The 19225-nt window shown below is 40.2% G+C and overlaps 1 long non-coding RNA gene across 1 annotated transcript; it reads left to right on the top strand.

The window, feature by feature from the left end:
* Nucleotides 1-209: 209 nt before the first annotated feature.
* Nucleotides 210-18920, top strand: LOC121484426. The gene is made up of 2 exons (XR_005986026.1): nucleotides 210-987; nucleotides 18673-18920. It is a non-coding gene; the product is annotated as an uncharacterized LOC121484426 (long non-coding RNA).
* The last annotated feature ends 305 nt before the right edge of the window (nucleotides 18921-19225 follow it).

The following is a 19225-nucleotide window of genomic DNA, read 5'->3' as shown; positions in this document are numbered from 1 at the left end:
AGCCAATGGCCGCGCCCGGACGTGTCTGCAGCCGGGGGGCGGGGCCGAGCCTGCGCGCGGGCCCGTCCTGCCGCGCGATTGGTCACCGCGCTGCTCTCTTTTCTGCCTCGCGGGCCAACCGCGTTCGAAACTCCGGGGAAGCGCGCAACAGCTGCCCTCGGGCAGACACACCCTTCGGGAGCGCCGCCCCGCGGTCTGCGCGGGGTGTCGTGTCGGGGGCGCGGGCCGGGGCGGGAGGCGGCCAACCTGTGCTCGGAGAGGCGTCGGCGAGGGGCCAGGCGGGGGGGACGGTCGTTGGGCGGCGGGGGCTCGCTCCCTGCAGCCCCGCCCGCGGCTGTTGGGCAGCCGTTCCCCCGCGCAGGGGCTTTAAAGCGCTTGGGCCCCCGCCACCGCTGGTTTCTGGTAGACACCCAAAGGTGCCTAGTTTCCTAGCCGACTCCCTTTGCCCAGCTCTTGGCTCCGCTGACCCTCTCCAGGTCCCCCAACTCCGTCTCCCCCCGCCCCCGGGCTGAGGTGGGGTCAGGTGGGATCGCCTTCCCGGGCTGGGTTTCTCCTGTATAGATGGGGTCTCCCATCCACAGGTAGGAAGTCGTCTCCCAAGCCCCCATGTGCCGCTCACAGTGCGGAGGGGACAAGAAGGCAGGCAAGGATCTGCTCCCACCCTCGAGACCCCCACCCCTTTCCGGGGCTGCTTTCACGCCGTCACGGGGCCGGCCTGCGTCCCCGCTCCTGCATGGAGTTTTCCGCTCATTCCGGACTCCTCTGTCTGCCGGCTCTGGCTCAGGGATCCCACCCCGCACGGGAGGGATGCTGGACCGCGAGCTTTGTCTGACACGCCCCCCCCCCCCCCCCGGGAGCCGCTGGGGGCTCAGAAACCCCAAGCTGCAAAGGATGGGGCGAGATGGAATGTGCAGCCTCGTATTCACTAGATCTGAAAGAAGTGACTGACTGTTCTTTGATGCGTTGCCCTGCCCAGCCTGACTCATGGTAAGCCTTCAGTAAATACTTGTTCAATCAATAAATATTTTTGGGTTAAAATTGATAATTAAATTGAAACATGCCTATATAATAGATGGCTGAGAAGTATGTGTGTGTGTAAGAGACGTACAAATACACAGCTATGGCTAAATTAATGTAGCCGCAACTGTTTAAGAACATTTAACCTATATAAGTAACTTCTAAGATACATTTCAAGCAATAAAAAGAAAACCTTGAATTGTGGCATTTCGGTCACACACAAAAGGGAGAAGTATAAATTCTTGCTTTTATTTTTTTTAAGACTTTGAGAGAGAGCGTGAGCTTGAGCGGGGGCAGGGGCAGAGGGAGATGGAGAAGCAGGCTCCCTGCAGAGTAGGTGCTAGATCCCAGAACCCCAAGATGGTAAAGTGAGCCAAAGTCAGAAGCTTACTCCACTGAGCCACTCAGGCACTCCTAAATTCTTGCTTTTAGATATACACAATATCTCTTGCAAGATACACAAGAAACTGACACATCAGCTATTACCAGGGAAGTGTAATATGTGACTATGAAAAATAAGTGAAAAGATTTCAAGAGATACATATAACTCTTTGTATGTTTTGCACTTTGAACCAAGGGAAAGCATCTTTTCAAAAAATGAAGTTGTATATAGTTTCCATTTTTTGGAGGCCTACTATAATAGCATATGTCTACTGATACACATTTAATATGGTTGGGTGATGTACTTGCATTCTACTACTCTCAACAATTCTGTGATGTTGAGATACTACTATTCTCATTTTACAGATGAGGAAACTTGTCCAAGGTCACATAACTCATAACTGATATATAGAAGCCAGGGTTTCTGGCCTCTGAAAATTACTGGTTTATACCTCACGGAGTCTGCTGAACAAAATGCACTGAAAAATGGGGCCCCCACATTTCTGAGAACTTTCTCATATTTAAAACCTTCACATTTTAGGGGTTAAGTCCAACTTTATACTTTAATAGTTGATGTGGAAAGCTGAAAGTTCATTTTTCATTTCAGTTAACTTAGTAAACTTTTTTTTAACAATTTAATGCCAAATGACTGCATGATATACTTCTGGAAGGGAAATATAACATATCCAATTTATACTTGAAAGATAAGAAAAAGTGATATATCCATCATAGACACTCAAATCATGGGTTAAGTAAGATCCAATAGATTAAGCACCAACCAATAGTTACTGTTTAACATGCCCCAGAGAGCAAGATAAATTATTCAGAACCAGGACACTGACTTTCTGTTTCTAAAAACTACTCTTCATCAACAGTAACCTGGCAACTCTACTTGTTCTCTGCACAAGAGAATGAAAGACATGCCAGGAATGTGTGAAGTGAACAGAGGGTGATTCCAGGAACAGAGCTGAGGTCATGCAAGATCTGCTTCTTTGGCTCCCTGTTCATGCAACTAGGAAGCTGAAGTGTGTGAGATCGTATTTTTGATGTCTTTGTCCTGCCCAGACATCAACATCCCACAGTGTATATTAACTCTGAAGAATACTAAAACCCATTTCAGGATACTTTTTATTATTATAGTAATCTTTCCAGTTGTTAAAAATATAGACATCTTCTGATAGAGATATTGTTTTTTAAAATTAATCTGAGTAAGGGGATCCCTGGGTGGCGCAGCGGTTTGGCGCCTGCCTTTGGCCCAGGGCGCGATCCTGGAGACCCGGGATCGAATCCCACATCGGGATCCCGGTGCATGGAGCCTGCTTCTCCCTCTGCCTGTGTCTCTGCCTTTCTCTCTCTCTCTCTCTGTATGACTATCATAAATAAATAAAAATTAAAAAAAATTAATCTGAGTAAATTGTAAAGATTTGTTGGGCTTTATTCAGTGATTCATGAATCGGGCCCCATCCCATCTAGTAGATAGGAATTCTGAAGAGCTATACAAAAAGAAAGACTTTTATAGGTAGAAAGGGAAGTAATTAGCCAAGAGTGGATTGTTTGCAACAAGGTAATCTCCTGAGGGAACTGCAGGGGTCTATATCAGGAGGGTTATCTCCCTAGAGATAAGGTAATTGTAGATTGACTGGTTTAAGATTTCCTTCCTAGGAAAGGTTGAAACTAATTAAGTTAGATATTAAATCTGTTTAGTGACATGGGGCTTAGCACAATTGACTCCATTTGGGGCCTGTTTTGTCTTAACAATAGCCCCCTTTTAATCATGCTTTCAGCCTAATGGAAAGATGTAATCAAAATGTAAGATATTAGTACCACTCCCAGAGACAACTCTGAGGTTCTGGCAGTGTTTGCCAGTGCTCTGTGATAGTCACAGGGCATGATGTCTTTTTGCTGAATCATTGTGGTATTCACACATCATCACTTCAGGTTCACATTGATTAAATTGGTCATTCTCTTTATTACATTCATTTCCTGAAGAGCCAGTCTCAGATTATCTGCTTGGTGATTTGCAGCTGTGAACATATATTTAAAGCTTTTGAGAGAGACCCCTGGGTGGCTTAGCGGTTGAGCATCTGCCTTTGGCTAAGGGCATGATCCCAGGGTCCTGGGATTGAGTCCCACATCGGGCTCCCTGTGTGGAGCCTGCTTCTCCCTCTGCCTGTGTCTCTGCCTCTCTCTTGTGGAGGCCGAGAAAAATCAAGGCCATTCCACCTCAAGTTTAGCATTAGCACAAGTACAGCCATCTTAAGCCCCTCTGAATAGGAGCTGAACTTTATGGGAAAAACTGCAGAATGTCCTCGGCAGGTAATCCCACATCAGAAAGACAACAGACCCCATGGCAGTGGTAAAAAGTCCCATATTAGAATGAGAACAGAGCTCAATGCCCTTGAAAGCCCCATATCAGAATGTAAACAGAACTTGAGAAATTCCTCCACCCCTTCTGAAAATCCCATAGACCAGTGTATAAAAAACCCAGCTGTAACCCACTCCGGGGTCCAAGTCCCTGTTCCGCTGTGTCGGGTATACTTGGACCCAAGCTTGAGCTTGTAAATGAGCCCTCTTGTGTTTGCATCGTTGTCGGCTCCTTGGTGGCTTCTCGGATTCGCAATCTTGGGCACAACATCTGTCTATGTCTCTCATGAATAAATAAATAATATATTAAAAAATGAATAAAGCTTTTGACAAAATATAGCACACAGGGAGACTATTCTGATTATTATGAACCGGATAATTCCAGAGTGTACTATCTGGAGTGTACTTCAAAGCCATGGTCTCCAAGGCCCGAATCAATCAAAATCAAATAAGTCAGAGGAGCAGCTGGGGAGCTCAGTCGGTTAAGCATCTGACTCTTGGTTTTAGCTCAGGGCTTGATCTCAGGGTCCTGAGATGGAGCCCCATGTATGGCTCTCCCCTCAGCATGTAGTCCTCCCTCTCTCTCCCTCCCCTACTCCCCCTGCCCCCATGCACTCTTGCTCTTTCTCTCTCTCTCTCTCTCTCTCTCTCAAACAAAAACAAAAACAAAAGTCAAAGAAAAATCCCATTGAAGAAGTCACTTTCTTAAGCCAAGAGGCCTATTCAGTGATCTTATGTAGCTGAATCTCAACTTCCCTGGAGTGTCCATTCAAGTGTCACAAGTGATGTTGTCCACAGCACAAATACTTCATTTAGTTAAAAGATAATCAAAGGCTATGTTATTGTTAACTTGTGGATTCTGAAATATTTTTAAGAGTTAAGGAGAGATCCCTGAACATGGGCTCCTTTGAACTCACTCCTAGCCAGGAAAGTAAGTGAAATCTTGCCATAATAAGCAAATCCTGAATTGTGAATACCTCCTGGTATGTCTTTTTCTAATTTGACAATGTAAATTCAGGGGAATTGACCAATAAGATGTCCCAATTTGTTTGTGAACATTTAGAGGAACAGTTAGACAACCTTGCCCACAGCACATTCCCAGTTGTGCACCCACCATGGAAGCATTCACAGGCTCAAGGAAAATAACCACCACAGACAAGTACAAACCCTGTCAGGGAACAAACTGCTCCCACTAAGTTGAGACTGTTAATGGAATCGTTCATGGGGATTGTTGCATTTACCCATTCAAACCAGGGAGTCAGTTAGGTTTTTAGTGCATTTGAAAAGTAAATATCTTGGCCTGAAATAAAAAGTTGTTCTAAATTCCTTGCCAAGATGGGTGCTGATAGATCCTTTCACAATTGGGGGTAGGTCTGATATAGGATAACCATAAGAACATGGGAATGCAAATGTACTATGATTTACAAAGATATTTATGTCTAATTGTGGCAAGTACAGGGGCCCTTGGGTGGCTCAGTAGGTCAAACATCCAAGTCTTGATTTCAACTCAGGTCACCATCTTGGCATTGTGAGTAAAGTCCTATGTCAGGCTCCACACTGGGCATGGAGCCTCCCTAAGATTCTCTGTCTCTGGGGCACCTGAGTGACTCCAGTGGTTGAGTGGCTGCCTTCAGCTCAGGGCATGATCCCAGGACCCTGGGCTCCCTGTAGAGAGACTGCTTCTCCCTCTGCCTGTGTGTCTCTGACTCTCTGTGTGTCTCTCATGAATAAATAAATCTTTAAAAGAAAATCCCTTCAGATTTTGTCCTATGTTTTTCTTCTTTCTCATTATAGAATAATGAATCATTTTACTTTCCTTACCTACCTTTTATACAAACTTGTTTCCTCTTACCCTTATTAGTTCTAACTAGTTTAATTACATATACTGATTAGAGTTCTCAACCCATAGTTGGGTTACCTGCCTGGCTCAGTGGTAAAACTTGCAACTCTTGATCTTAGGGTTGTAAGTTCAAGTCCCATGTTGGGGGTAGAGATTGTTTTTAAAAAGAATTTAAAAATTCTTTTTAAAAAAGAGTTTTCTACCCTTAGAATCCTTAATTCCTAGTAAAAGCAGAAGTAAGTAGTTGTGTACTGTCTTTACCTTAACATTCTGTGGGTTGGCAAATTTATAAGTACATTTTATAATTTCTAGAAGGATATTCTTCCTCACAGTAATATTTCCAATGTGGCACGAAACATGTTTTCTAATACACCCAAATATGTTTAGTTCTTTTCTAAAAAGAAACCAAAATATGGATAAAACTATGTTCAGTGATTTATGTTTTAATATTTTATTTTATTTGCAAATGATTTGGATATTTAATCCATCATTTACTTTATTTCAGGATATCTTTAAGGTTTTAAGTAACCAACACAATTTTGGAAACTAAAAGTTCCAAAAGTTCTGAAAAGTTCACCTAGAAACACTTAGCTAACTAATCTATTTAAATCCTTTGTTCTTAACAGTTCTGTTTAGGCCACCTGTGAAAAGTTAAGAGAAGTCAGCCATCATCCCAAAGTATTTTTCTTGCTGACAAATTTTTAAAGAGATAACATGAACTTAATTGGCCTTTACTAAATCGAGGCAGAATAAAATTACTATATTTAATGCTAATTACTCTAAAGACACATGCCTGTTTTAATTAAATCAACAAACTTGGGGCAGCTGGGTGGCTCAGCGGTTTAGCACCGCCTTCAGCCCAGGGCGTGATCCTAGAGACCTGGGATCGAGTCCCATGTCGGGCTTCCTGCATGGATGGAGTCTGCTTCTCCCTCTGCCTGTTTCTCTGCCCCTCTCTCTCTCTCTGTTTCTCTCATGAATAAGGCATATAAAATCTTAAATAAAAACACATTAAGATGGACAAAAATATTTTTTAAAAAATCAACAAACTTAAACTACTTTTATTTACTAATAATTAAGCCTAGATCACATAAAGTTGAAAAACATTTGAGTTAGTTTCTATATTTCTGAGAGTTTAGAGAATCCTTAATTTTCTATAAGCTAATTAAATAGAATTCCTTTGCAAATTAATTGTGGCTCTATCATCTGGAGGTAGAAAAATACCATGTATCTACAACACATGAATATATGTGTATATACAGATACCCATAATCACAGACACAAACTGAGACTTTTCTAAGTGGCTCCCATTCTAAACTTTAACCCATGAATCACTTACAATAATACAAAACCTACTGGTTACAAAAGAAGTTAGATCCAAATTATTTTTGGTAGATGGAATAAGTTAAGGTTACCTGCTTAGGTGCCTAAAACTTTTTACTAATATTTGTGGAGAGGACTCCTAAGATTTTTTATTTGCCTGAGTTTCAAATAACATTCCCCCTGCCTTTGTTTTCCTTCTGATAAGAATTACTTCCTTACAGTTTGTATTTCAAAGAAATGACCTAGAAGGGTTCCTGAGAAGGCCAAGTAGACCATTTATGTCTCAAAGCTACTAGGAAAGAAAGCAAGTTCCTCTAAGAAGGATTTTTGTCTCCTAAAGCCAGAAATTTTACAATATTCAGAAGTTCGTTTGGTTTTGTGGAGGTTTGGGGATTGGTAGAAAGGATACGTAAAAGTAGAACTATTTATGAAGCTGTTTTTCTAGTTTTACTAAGATTTTTAAAGATAAAGACGTTAGCTTTTAATTCCTTAAGAGATTGGGTTATATGGGCAGCCTGGGTGGCTCAGCCTTTACTAAGATTTTTAAAGATAAAGACGTTAGCTTTTTCTTTTTCTTTTTCTTTTTTTTATAATAAATTTATTTTTTATTGGTGTTCAATTTACCAACATACAGAATAACACCCAGTGCTCATCCTGTCAAGTACCCCCCTCAGTGCCCATCACCCATTCACCGCCACCAAGACGTTAGCTTTTAATTCCTTAAGAAATTGGGTTATATGGGCAGCCCGGGTGGCTCAGCGGTTTAGAGCCACCTTCAGCCCAGGGTATGATCCTGGAGTCCCCGGATGGAGTCCCACATCTGGCTTCTTGCATGGAGCCTGCTTCTCCCTCTACCTGTGTCTCTACCTCTCTTTCTCTGTGTGTCTCTCATGAATAAATAAATAAAATATTAAAAAAAAAGAAATTGGGTTATGATTTACATCATATCATGGGTTGATCTACCCATCCAACCACATTATCCTCACTTCTTTATAAGGGAGAAGATTTTTATCTTAGATAGGAATGAGAATTCATGGATTTTGTGTTCTAGATTGAGAGCTGTGTGTCCTCGGGATGTTTTAATAAATCCTTTCGCAAAGGCTTCAGAAGTAAAGTGTTGTTTGCCACTGTGTACTTTTAGCACAGTGAAGGCCAAAAAAAGGTCCTATCAGGCTCTTCCAATTTGGCAATTTCAGGCCACAAATCAACTTTGGAAAAATAATCCTTTCAACTATCTTGTCAGTTTTCAGTGGGGACAAGTAGTAAAGGAAGGGATGGTGTAAAAATTTATTTTCCTCTGCTGGGCACTGCAGCAGATTCAGGAGAGCTAACTCCGGTAAGAATTTTTTGTTTTTATTTAAATTTCAAATAGTTAATATGCAGTGTAATATTAATTTCAGGTATACAATATAGTGAATCAGCACTTTCATACATCACCTGATATTTATCACAGCAGGTGCCCTCCTTAATCCCCATCACCTATTTTATCTGTCCTCCCACCCACCTCACCTCTGGTAACCAGCACCTTGTTCTCTATAGCTGATATCAGAGGAATTACTCCCTGTTTTTTCTTCTAGGATTTTTGTGATTTTAGGTCTCACATATAGGTTTTAAATCCATTTTAAGTTTATTTTTTTGTATGGTGAAAGAGAATGGTTCAGTTCCATTCCTTTGCATGTGGCTGTCCAGTTTTCCCAACACCATCTGTTGAAGAAACAGTCTTTTTCCCATTGAATATTAATTCCTGCTTTGTCAAAGGTAAGTTGACCGTATAATTTTGAGTTCATTTCTGGGTTTTATATTCTGTTCCATTGATATATGTGTCTATTTTTGTGCCAGTACCAAGATGTTTTAATTACTACAGCTTTTTAATATAACTTGAAGTCTAGAATTGCTTTTCTTTTTCAAGATTGCTTTGGCTATTTGGCTCTTTTGTGGTTCTATACAAATTTTAGTATTATTTGTTCTAGCTCTGTGAAAAATGCTATTGGTATTTTCATTGGGATTTCATTGGCATTGAATTTGTAGATTGCTTTGTGTAGAACAATATTTGTTCCTCTAATCCATGACCATGAAATGTCTTTCCATTTTTATGTGTGTCATCTTCAGTTTCTTTCCTCAATGAAAGAGGTCTTTCTTCTATTTGGTTAGGTTTATTCCTAGGTAATCTTATTATTTTTGGTGCAATTGTAAATGGGATCGATTCTTTAATTTCTCTTTTTGCTCCTTCATTATTGGTGTATAGAATTCAACAGATATCTGTACATTGATTTTGTATCCTGCAACTTTTTAAAGATTGTATGTATTTATTCATTAGAGACAAAGAGAGAGAGGCAGAGACATAGGCAGAGGGAGAAGCAGGCTCCCTGTAGGGAGCCCAATGATGGGACTAGATCCTAGGACCCCAGGATCACAACCTGAGCCAAAAGCAGATGCTCAACCACTGAGCTACCCTGATGCCCCCTGTATCCTGCAACTTTACTGAATCTCTTTATCAGTTCCAGCAATTTTTAGCAGTCTTTCAGGTCTTCTATGTTTTCTGCAAATACTGGAAGTTTTACTTCTTCCTTGCTAATTTGGATGACTTTTTTTCTTTTTGCTGTCTGATTGCTGTGGCTAGGATTATTTGAGGTTTTTTGTTTTGCTTCTTGAGGTATGCCTGTATTGCTACATAACATCCCTTTGCTGCATCCCAAAGATTTTGGACCATTATGTTTTCATTTTTTTGTTTCCAAGTGTTTTTTATTTCTTCTTTTATTTACAGGTTGACCCTTTCGTTGTTTAGTAGCATGTAATTTACCCCCCATGTATTTCTGGTCTTTGTAGATTTTCTTGTGGTTGACTTCTAGTTTCATAGCATTATGGTCATGAAAATTGCATGGTATGAATTTGATATTTTTGAATTTGTTGAGACTTCTTTTGTGGCCTAATATGTGATCTTTTCTGGAGGAAGTTTCATGTACATTTGAAAAGAATGTGCATTCTGCTAATTTTGGATGGGATGTTCTGAATATATCTTTTAAGTCCATCCAGTCCAGTGTGTCATTTAAAGCCATTGTTTCTTTGTTGATTTTCTGTTTAAATGATCTGTCCATTGAAGCAAGTAGGGTGTTAAAGTCCCCTACTATTATTGTATTATTACCAATTAGTTTCTTTATGTTTATTATTAACTGTTTTATGTATTTGAGTGCTCCCACGTTGGGTGCATAAATATTTACAATTATTACATCTTTTTGTTGGATTGTCCCTTTTGTTATTGTGTCCTTCTTTGCGTCTTGTTACAGTCTTTGTTTTAAAGTCTGTAGTTTGTCTGATATAAGTATTGCTACTGTGGCTTTTCTTTGAAAACCATTTGCATGATAAATGTTTCTCCATCCCCTCAGTCTCAATCTGCAAATGTCTTTAGGTCTAAAATGAGTTTCTTATAGGCAAGCTATAGATGGGTCCTGGTTTTTTATCCATTCTTATACCCTATATCTTTTTATTGGAGCACTCAGTCCATTTACATTCAAAGTAATTATTGATATATATGTACTTATTGCCATTTTATTACTTGTGGGTTTTTTTGGAGATATTTTCTGATCCTTATCTTTCTCTCTTTTATGGTTTGCTGGTTTCTTTAGTGATATATTTGGATTTATTTCTCTTTATTCTTTGTATATTTATTAGTAGTTTTGGATTTGTGGTTAGGTTTGTATATAACATCTGCGTATTAACTTGATGGTCTTTTATGTTTGAACCCATTCATTATCTTCCCCATATTTTAGTTATATGTTGTCATATTTTATATCCATTTATTTTATGAGTTCCTTCACTGATTTTTTAATAGAAATATTCATTTTTACTTGCTTTTGTGTTTACTACCTTCATACTGTCATTTTTGGTCTTTCTTTCCACTTACAAAGTCACCTGTAGTATTTCTTACAGGGCTGATTTTGTGGTGATGTACTCCTTTAGTGTTTGTGAAACTCTTTATTTCTCCTTCTAATCTGAATGTTAGCCTTGGTGGATAGAGTATTTTTGGCTGCAGATTTTTCCCACTCAGTACTTTGAATATATCATGCCAGTCCCTTCTGCTTTGGAGAGTTTATGCTGAAAAATCTGCCGATAGCCTTATGGGTTTTCCCTTATAACTGTCTTCTTTAGTCTTGCTACTTTTAAGATGTTTTTCTTTGTTGCTATCTGTTTGCCAGTTTAATTATAATGTATCTTGGTGTGGATCTATTTTTTGTTGATTTTGTTGGGGGTTCTCTTTTTCTTCTGGGTCTGGATATTTTTTCTTTCCCCAGATTAGGGAATTTTTCAGCTATTATTTCTTCAAATAAGTTTTTTGCCCCTTTTCCTCTCTCTTCTTCTGGGACCTCTATAATAGTAGGAATGTTACTATGATGGAGTCACTGAGTTCCCTAAGTCTATTCTTGTTTTGCATAATTCTTTCTCTATTTTGTTCAGCTTCATTGCTTTCCATTACTTTGTCTTCTAGGTCATGAATTCATTCCTCTTCTTCCAGCTTGATGTTTATTGTAACAAGTGTGTTTCTTAGCTCATTGATTGCACTCTTCATCTCTGACTTTTTTTTTTTTAACTCTTTTATCTCTGTCATAGGGGTCTCACTGATTATCTTCTATTTTTTCTCAAGTCCAGTGAATATCCTTATGATCATTGCTTTAAATTCTCCACCAGGCATGTTATTTATACTGTTTTGTTTAGATTTCTGGCTGTGGCCTTATCTTGTTCTTTGATTTGGGATATATTCCTCTGTCTTCTCATTTTGTCCAAGTCTTTGTATCTGTGTGTTAGAGAAGCCAGTTATGTCTCCTGCTCTTGAAAGTAATGGCCTTACGAAGAAGTAGTCTGGGCCTGGCATATCAGGGAGTGTCTCTAGTGTGTGCTGCAGGCACTCTGCTGTTGTGTTCTGGCTGTTCTGTCCTTCAGGCCAGTCATGTGTAGTGCCTTCTGTGGGCACTGTTTAGTCTCTGGTCTGAATATGACAAGTTTTAACTAGCTGTGCTCTGGTCTCCTTGTGAAATGAGACTTGTCACCACCTTCTCCAGAACCAAGGCCATGCAAAACTCTCTGGTCAGGAGACATGATAGGGGCGGGGTTTTGTGCCAGTCTTCTAGTGAATAGGACCCTGGGATCTGGGACTGAGGTAAGCTTGACTGAGAAGGGCAGTTCCACAAGAGGGCAGGGTGTGGGGCTTAGTGTAAGCAGCTCAGCCTCTCTGGTTGCAAGGACTTACAAAATTCAGCCCCTCTTGCTTTCCAAGCCAGTAACTATGGGGAAATATCCTCCTTGTGTGTTTCCCTCTGCGCTCCTCTCTCTCACCCTTCTCGGTGACTATGGCTCCCTTCCCTCCACGGTACCATGATCCATTTCTCCCCTGAACCATGTCTCTGCACTTCCTACCTTCTTTGATATGTTCTCTTCTCTAACTTTAGGTGTGGAGTTTGTTTTTCCAGGCTTCAGGTCAATTTCTGAGGGTATTTAGGATGATTTGATAGTTATCTAGTATATGTGACACAAAGCAAGCCTAGGATCCTCCTACACTGCCACCATATTCTCCCCTCTCCTTCTGGTAAGAATTTTTACCGTTGATTGGCTTCTGCCAGTTTTCTGAGGATCTCATCTGCAGCTCTGTCTATCAAAACTTGGCAGTTTTCCATTTAATTTTAATTTTAGTGTCTTCAGGCACCCTAGGTGGCTCAGCGGTTAGCACCTCCTTCAGCCCAGGGTGTGGCCCTGGAGACCCGGGATCGAGTCCCACGTCAGGCTCCCTGCATGGAATGGAGCCTGCTTCTCCCTCTGCCTTCTTCTCCACCATCTTCTCCCCTCTCCTTCTGGTAAGAATTTTTACCGTTGATTGGCTTCTGCCAGTTTTCTGAGGATCTCATCTGCAGACTCTGTCTATCAAAACTTGGCAGTTTTCCATTTAATTTTAATTTTAGTTTCTTCAGGCACCCTAGGTGGCTCAGTGGTTAGCACCTCCTTCAGCCCAGGGTGTGGCCCTGGAGACCCGGGATCGAGTCCCACATCAGGCTCCCTGCATGGAATGGAGCCTGCTTCTCCCTCTGCCTGTGTCTCTGCCTCTCTCTCTCTCTCTCTCTCTTTCATGAATAAATAAATAAAATCTTTTCAAAAAAATAATAATTTTAGTTTCTTCTTGGCTGTTTAAAAGAATATCCTATCATTGTATCAGAAAATCCCTCAAGAGTACCATCAACCCTAGGAGGGGCTCTATGGGGGTACTCCTTCAAGGGTAGATATGGAGGCATCTGTAGGGCCATCAACTTGGTGAACTTTTGTTTATGATCTTGTGATGTCTTCAGAGAAGAAAGACAACTCAGAATTACTACAATAAGTACCTTTAAAAAGGAAGAAAGAGGGGAATCATAGGAGTTAATGTCAGTATTTTTTATATCTTTAATTTTTCATTAACCATTTGTAATGAATCTATCAATAAAGCTATTTTGGAATGTTGGAAGCCTTTTGGAGACTTCTGAATGCCAGTTAAACTAAGTGTCACATTTATTGGTTTGACTTGAGTTCACTTGATTTGAAGTTCACTTTTAAATGAATGATCTTGTCTAACTAGATCATTTTCTCATACTGGCCACGGTAAATTTAGATTGAGGGCTGACAGTTTGGCAGGACCCTAGCTACAAATGGAGTTTAACCCATAGTACTGTCCAGCCATATATTGGGGCCCCCAACCTGAGAGTTACCAAGCCAAGTTCTCAGGACACAAATTTTAGTAAGACCTTGCCATTTGTGTAGACATCTACAGCTTCCAGGACCACAGTTCTTAGATATAAAATAAACAATTGTGCTAGAAAGTGACAAGCTCAACTCTTTGGAACTAAGGATCACATTTCTTTAGTTAAGCCTTATGTCCCACAGAGTCAAATTACTACCTAAGAGGAGCATGCCACTGTTTGGGGGATTGTGTGGTATTTTACAGTGTACCTCACTGCATGGAAATTTTCTTGAGATTGGCAGGTGACCTAGTATCAGTCTAACTCAATCTGTGACCAAGTTATCCTAACCCAGAAGTCTTTGAGTTAGTGGTTAGCACTGAAACGGCTTTTAGGTCTTGACTCATGCCCACTAATTTTATTTACACAAAACAAGATAAACGTGTGCACATCAACATACCACAGTAACGAAAGAGATGTTACTATGGACTGGCTGAGAGAGGCCTTGAGTGTATCAGCAATTGTCAACTGAAGAAAGTACTGAACCAGCAAACCCAAACAAATGGGGAGTACAAACTGAACCAGCAACAGTTCCTAATGTGGGATTAGGACTGAACCAAGAGCTGAAGGTTTCAATTAAATGGGGAACTGTAGACTTAGCTAAAGGCTAGAGACTTGGGCTCCAGGTGGAACTATCTGCCAGCTCAGGCTGACATGCTGAGCCCTGGACAGGAAAGCCAATTAGATTGTGATCTTGACAGAAAGAAAGTGAAGTTCAGAATGGAGAGGAACTTACCCACGACCCTCAGAAATGACAAGAAAGAGAACACCAGGGGTACCTGGTTGGCGCAGTAGGCTAAGTATCTGACTCTTGGCTTCAGCCCGGGTCATGATCTCATGGGTCATGAGATGAGCCCCAAGTTGGGCTATACACTTAGTGCGGAGTCTGCTGGAGATACTCTCTCTTCTTCTTCTGCCCGCTCCCCACCCCACTCATGCTCTCACACACTCTCTTTCTAAAATAAATAGATAGATAGATAGATAGATAGATAGATAGATAGATAGACAGATAGATAGACAAAATCTATTTGAATTATCTTCCTTTCTTTTTCTTTTTAAAGAGTTTGTTGTGTACCAGTGTCTGTGTTTCTCATTGTCCCTAAAGCCAACAGAAGTTTCTCTCAGATCCCACCAATGCCACCAATATTGTTAAACAAACAAATGAAATTCATCTGAGTAAATTTTAAAGACACCTTATTGGCTTTATTCAATGATTCATAAATCAGGCAGTATCCCGTATAGCAAATAAGAAGGGAGCTCCAAGGAGTTGTACAAAATGACTTATAGGCAGGGTGGGGGAAGTGGGGGAAGGACAAGAAAGTAGACAAGAATGGATTGTTTGTGACAAGCTTATCTTTCTTTAGAAGACAACATCGGTCTGTCAGAAAGGTTACCTTACTAGTGCTGACCAGGTAATTCCAGACTGACTAGTTTAAAATTCTACTCCCAGGAGAGGTTGAAACTATAATTAAGTTAGGCATTAAGTCTCAGTTTGATGGTGTGGGACTTAGAATAAGTGACTCTGTCTGAAGCCTTTTGTCTCTTTTTAACAATATATAGATCAAACCTGACTCTTTTTAAAATGTATTTTAAAGTTTCAAGATAAATCAAAACCTGAGTAAGACAAAGCAAGATTTTCTCACTTTGAAAACATATCAATAAGAGTATTTGAAGCTGCTTGATTGCTACAAAATCTAGTTATTGTGGGAGACTGAGCATAACGTAAATCCTTTTAAATGATGTCTTCACAAAGAAAAGTGCAAATAAAATAGCTTTGCAAATAGGTGTAGATGAAATAGGATAAAAATATCTGATCACTTGTTTTGAGAGTAACAGGAAGATATTTTACCATAAAAATTCTCCAAAATAATTTTCTCAATGTTTTATTTGGCAACAGACTCAAATTTGAGTTCCCGAAAGTTATCTTACAAAGACAAATCTAAGGAGGAAATCATTTCCCACAATATTTCAAAGCAATTTTTAAGCACAAACCAGGTACATTTTTCATACAAAAGACCATTCCCCCCCAAAAAATTTAAGAACCTTGCCCATGAAAGTTTCAGCAAGTCAAGAGAGTAAGGAAATAATTTTTAGCATTGATTTGCCCTATATACTGTCACAAGTGCCCAAATACCTCCTAATAAGCAATGATAGTCTTGCTGATATTCTTAGAAATAACTTTTGGTTTCAAATAGGAGATCTGATTTGGGTTGCAAGTAATAGTAAGCCTGTCAGACCAGCTCAGAGAACAAAGAAAATTATTAAAAGAAAACAAGTGTGTCTAGGGGCACCTGGGTGGCTCAGTGGTTGAGATTCTGCCTTCGGCTCAGGTCATGATCCCCAGGGTCCTGGGATTGAGTCCTGCATTGGACTCCCCAAAGGGAGCCTGCTTCTCCCTCTGCCTGTGTCTCTGCTTTTCACTGTGTGTCTCTCATGAATAAATAAATAAAATCTTAAAAAAAAGAAAAGAAAAAAGAAAGGTGTCTAATGGACTCCAAAGTCAGGGTTAGAACCTGGAATTGGTCAGCAGAACCTTCTGAAAACACATGGCCTCAGTTCCTCTCATTATAGATGTGCTTCATTCTTTTCTCTCTGTAGATACATTTCTACATCTTTTATGTGAGTGGGAAATAAACTCTGGTCTTGTTTAAGTCACTCTTATTTCTGAAATATATCACTAATAGCCCAAAGCAATTCTAACTGGTAGAATACTTACCTATATCCAAGTTAGATTTTGCCTGGATGGCATAAATGATAGGGTTTGCTGGTGTGTCATACGACCTGATGGCCACCAAAGATTTGTGCTTCCCTTCCACAGTGTGGAGTTTTGCTACAAAAGGATTACTCAGGTAGAGACAAATGTTTTGTTAGTCCTTACATCTGGGTAGGGCCATGTGACTTGTTCTCAGTAATAAAATGTGAGCAGAAGTGATGCGTGTTGTTTCCAGACCAGCAATGTTAAGAAGAGAATATGCCTAGCCCACAGTCTCTTGACTGTAAGCTAGATGCAGAAAATCAAGCCAAGAACACTGAAGCCCTAGGAGATAGCAGAGCCCCAATCAGGCTCTATCACTACAAAGATGGAAATTGCTAGCAATTAAGAATCTCATGAAACTTCACATGAGTGAGAAATAAGCATCTATCATGACTGAGCTTACATTTTTTGGTTCATTTGTTAGAGCAGCCAGATTTACCTTAACTAATACAGAAATTAGTATCAGAAATAGGATATTGATGTGACAAAAATCTAAAGTATATGAAGCTTGGTTAGTGATCAGGGGAAGCAGTCAAAAACTGAATACACACAGATTTATTGTTTCATGCAGCCACAAGACATTTGGCAAAACTGATGGATTGGAAAGAAGACTAGAGTCTACAAGTCAGTAGCCTGAGTGGAAATGGTTAGTAAAGAGTAGGCATGTTAGTGTATGCTAACATTTACTTTGCTTTTAGCAAGTTATCCTAAGTCATGGACATCTGGGAAGAACTGGCCAGCTTGCAAACAGAAAAATGGAAGGTAATGAGAATCCAAAGTTTTGGGACTTCTGAGGGTTGCAGAATATGACTGCAGACCCCAACAGTAAGAGACCAGCCTGAAAGAGGTCTTAGATACCAAAACTTATATCTACACCAACAAGCCATCAAGAATGCGACATTTTCACCTACTGTTTCAAAAGGGCCTCAATGTAGTCCCCATTGAGAGAGCAATAGTGGGGAATCCCTGGGTGGCTCAGCAGTTTAGCACCCGCCTTCAGGCCAGGCTGTGATTCTGGAGTCCCGGGATCGATTCCCACATTGGGCTCCCTGCATGGAGCCTGCTTCTCCCTCTGCCTGTGTCTCTGCCTCTCTCTGTGTGTGTCTCTCATGAAGAAAGAAAAGAAAAGAAAAGAAAGAGAGAAAGAGAGAGAGAGAGAAAGAAAGAAAACCTTAAAGAAAAGCATTTCTCTCTTTTTTTTAAAGAGCAATAGGAGACAAAGAAATAGAAAAGTAGATTTAGGCTTCAGAATTCTGCCTAAAGTGCAGTTATAAGCACATTGAACTGCCTGATTGCAAATAGATCAGAAGCCTACTAAGGGTCACAATGAATTCATGACCACAAGCGTCACAGATTATGGCCAAAGGGAGTTCTTTCTAGACAGCATGCTTGGATCCACTAAGTGAACTGCTTTCCCGTTCCTACCCATGCCTGTCCTACAGGATTTTGTCATTGCTATGGACAAATTGCTATGACTGCTGTGTTTCTCCATTTTTCTTGTCTAAATGGGCATTTTATCCTATCCATGTTTAACCATTATGTATTGTAGAGCAAACAATTTTTTGGTTTATAAGGTGTAGACCATGAGGAGACACTTTTGGGTTTTGTAAAGAGGATTGTAAAGAGGATATAGTAAATTGGATAGGTCTTTGGAGGAGTTGAGTATGCTCTGTGTGTGGGAAATGGGTGCTCTTGGAGTTATGTTGGTTACATGCTAGACTAGAGAGAAGTGGATACTAAGGTTCCACTAAGGTTCATTTTCTACAAAAATTATTTTCCAGTCAAAGGGATAAGATTTCCTAGTTCTCTATGTGTCTAGGTGGGGTCACGTGACAAGAAACTTTAGGGATAAGACCCAGAAACCTATAGGTTAGCAAAACCTCCAGGTGATTCTGGTGACTGCTCAAATGTGAGGGTCATTGCCTTAAGAGATAAAGGAGCTCAGTTTCTAAAAAGCTGGAGTCCTCTCCCCAAGGAGGAAAACCATACATTGATTAGGAACACTTATTTTGGACTTAACCTGAATGAAGAGTAAATTTTTTCATATTTGAGCAACATACATTTGGAATTTATCTGTTTCTAACAGCTTAATTCACTTGGAGAGATTGAAAAGGGGGGCTAATAACCCAAACCAACTACATTCCACCTACCTTGGACACTGAGAACTGAAACTACTTCACTTACCTTATTCTCTAACCTATTTTTTTTTAATTCCTCTATCTTCATTACTTTTCTAGGAGTTTCTTTTTCCAGCAAGCTTTGAGAGTTCATCACAGAACTTCCCAAAAGAAAGTCTCCAATGGAAGGCATCAACAGGCAGTTTGTGCCCTGCAATTCTTTGAAGTTCTATCCTCAAAACCCATTCCTTATTGTTTCCACCAATCCTGTTTTGTCTAATCCTTACCCAATTCTAGTCAAATCGCTGCATTGATAGACTCACCTTAAGACAAACTTCAAATTCTCAATAAATTCTGACCTGACCTTACCCTCTTTGAGACATTGCCAAAGCTCTGTGGAGGTGTGCTTCTTGCCAATCCAAGCAGTAAACTCAGCTTTATCTTATCAAAACTGTATTGCCCATATTTGGGAACCATCACTGGACAGGACTAACAGAATGCCACTGTATCCATGAGTTGCTTAGTAAATAGGGTAAGTAGAAATCATGTAAATTAAGAACATATACTAATTTATGTGCTTTTAACTAGAAGAATGAATCATGACCTCTCCTCCTCCCTAGACAGAGTATGACCTTGGCCAAGAATTTAATCAAGAACCTAGAAGTACTGATTT

This window comes from Vulpes lagopus, chromosome 2 (genome assembly GCF_018345385.1).
Source record: "Vulpes lagopus strain Blue_001 chromosome 2, ASM1834538v1, whole genome shotgun sequence".
Taxonomy (NCBI): Eukaryota; Metazoa; Chordata; class Mammalia; order Carnivora; family Canidae; genus Vulpes; species Vulpes lagopus.
Note: the sequence above shows the minus strand (reverse complement) of the source record. Positions and strands in the feature narration are given on the sequence as shown.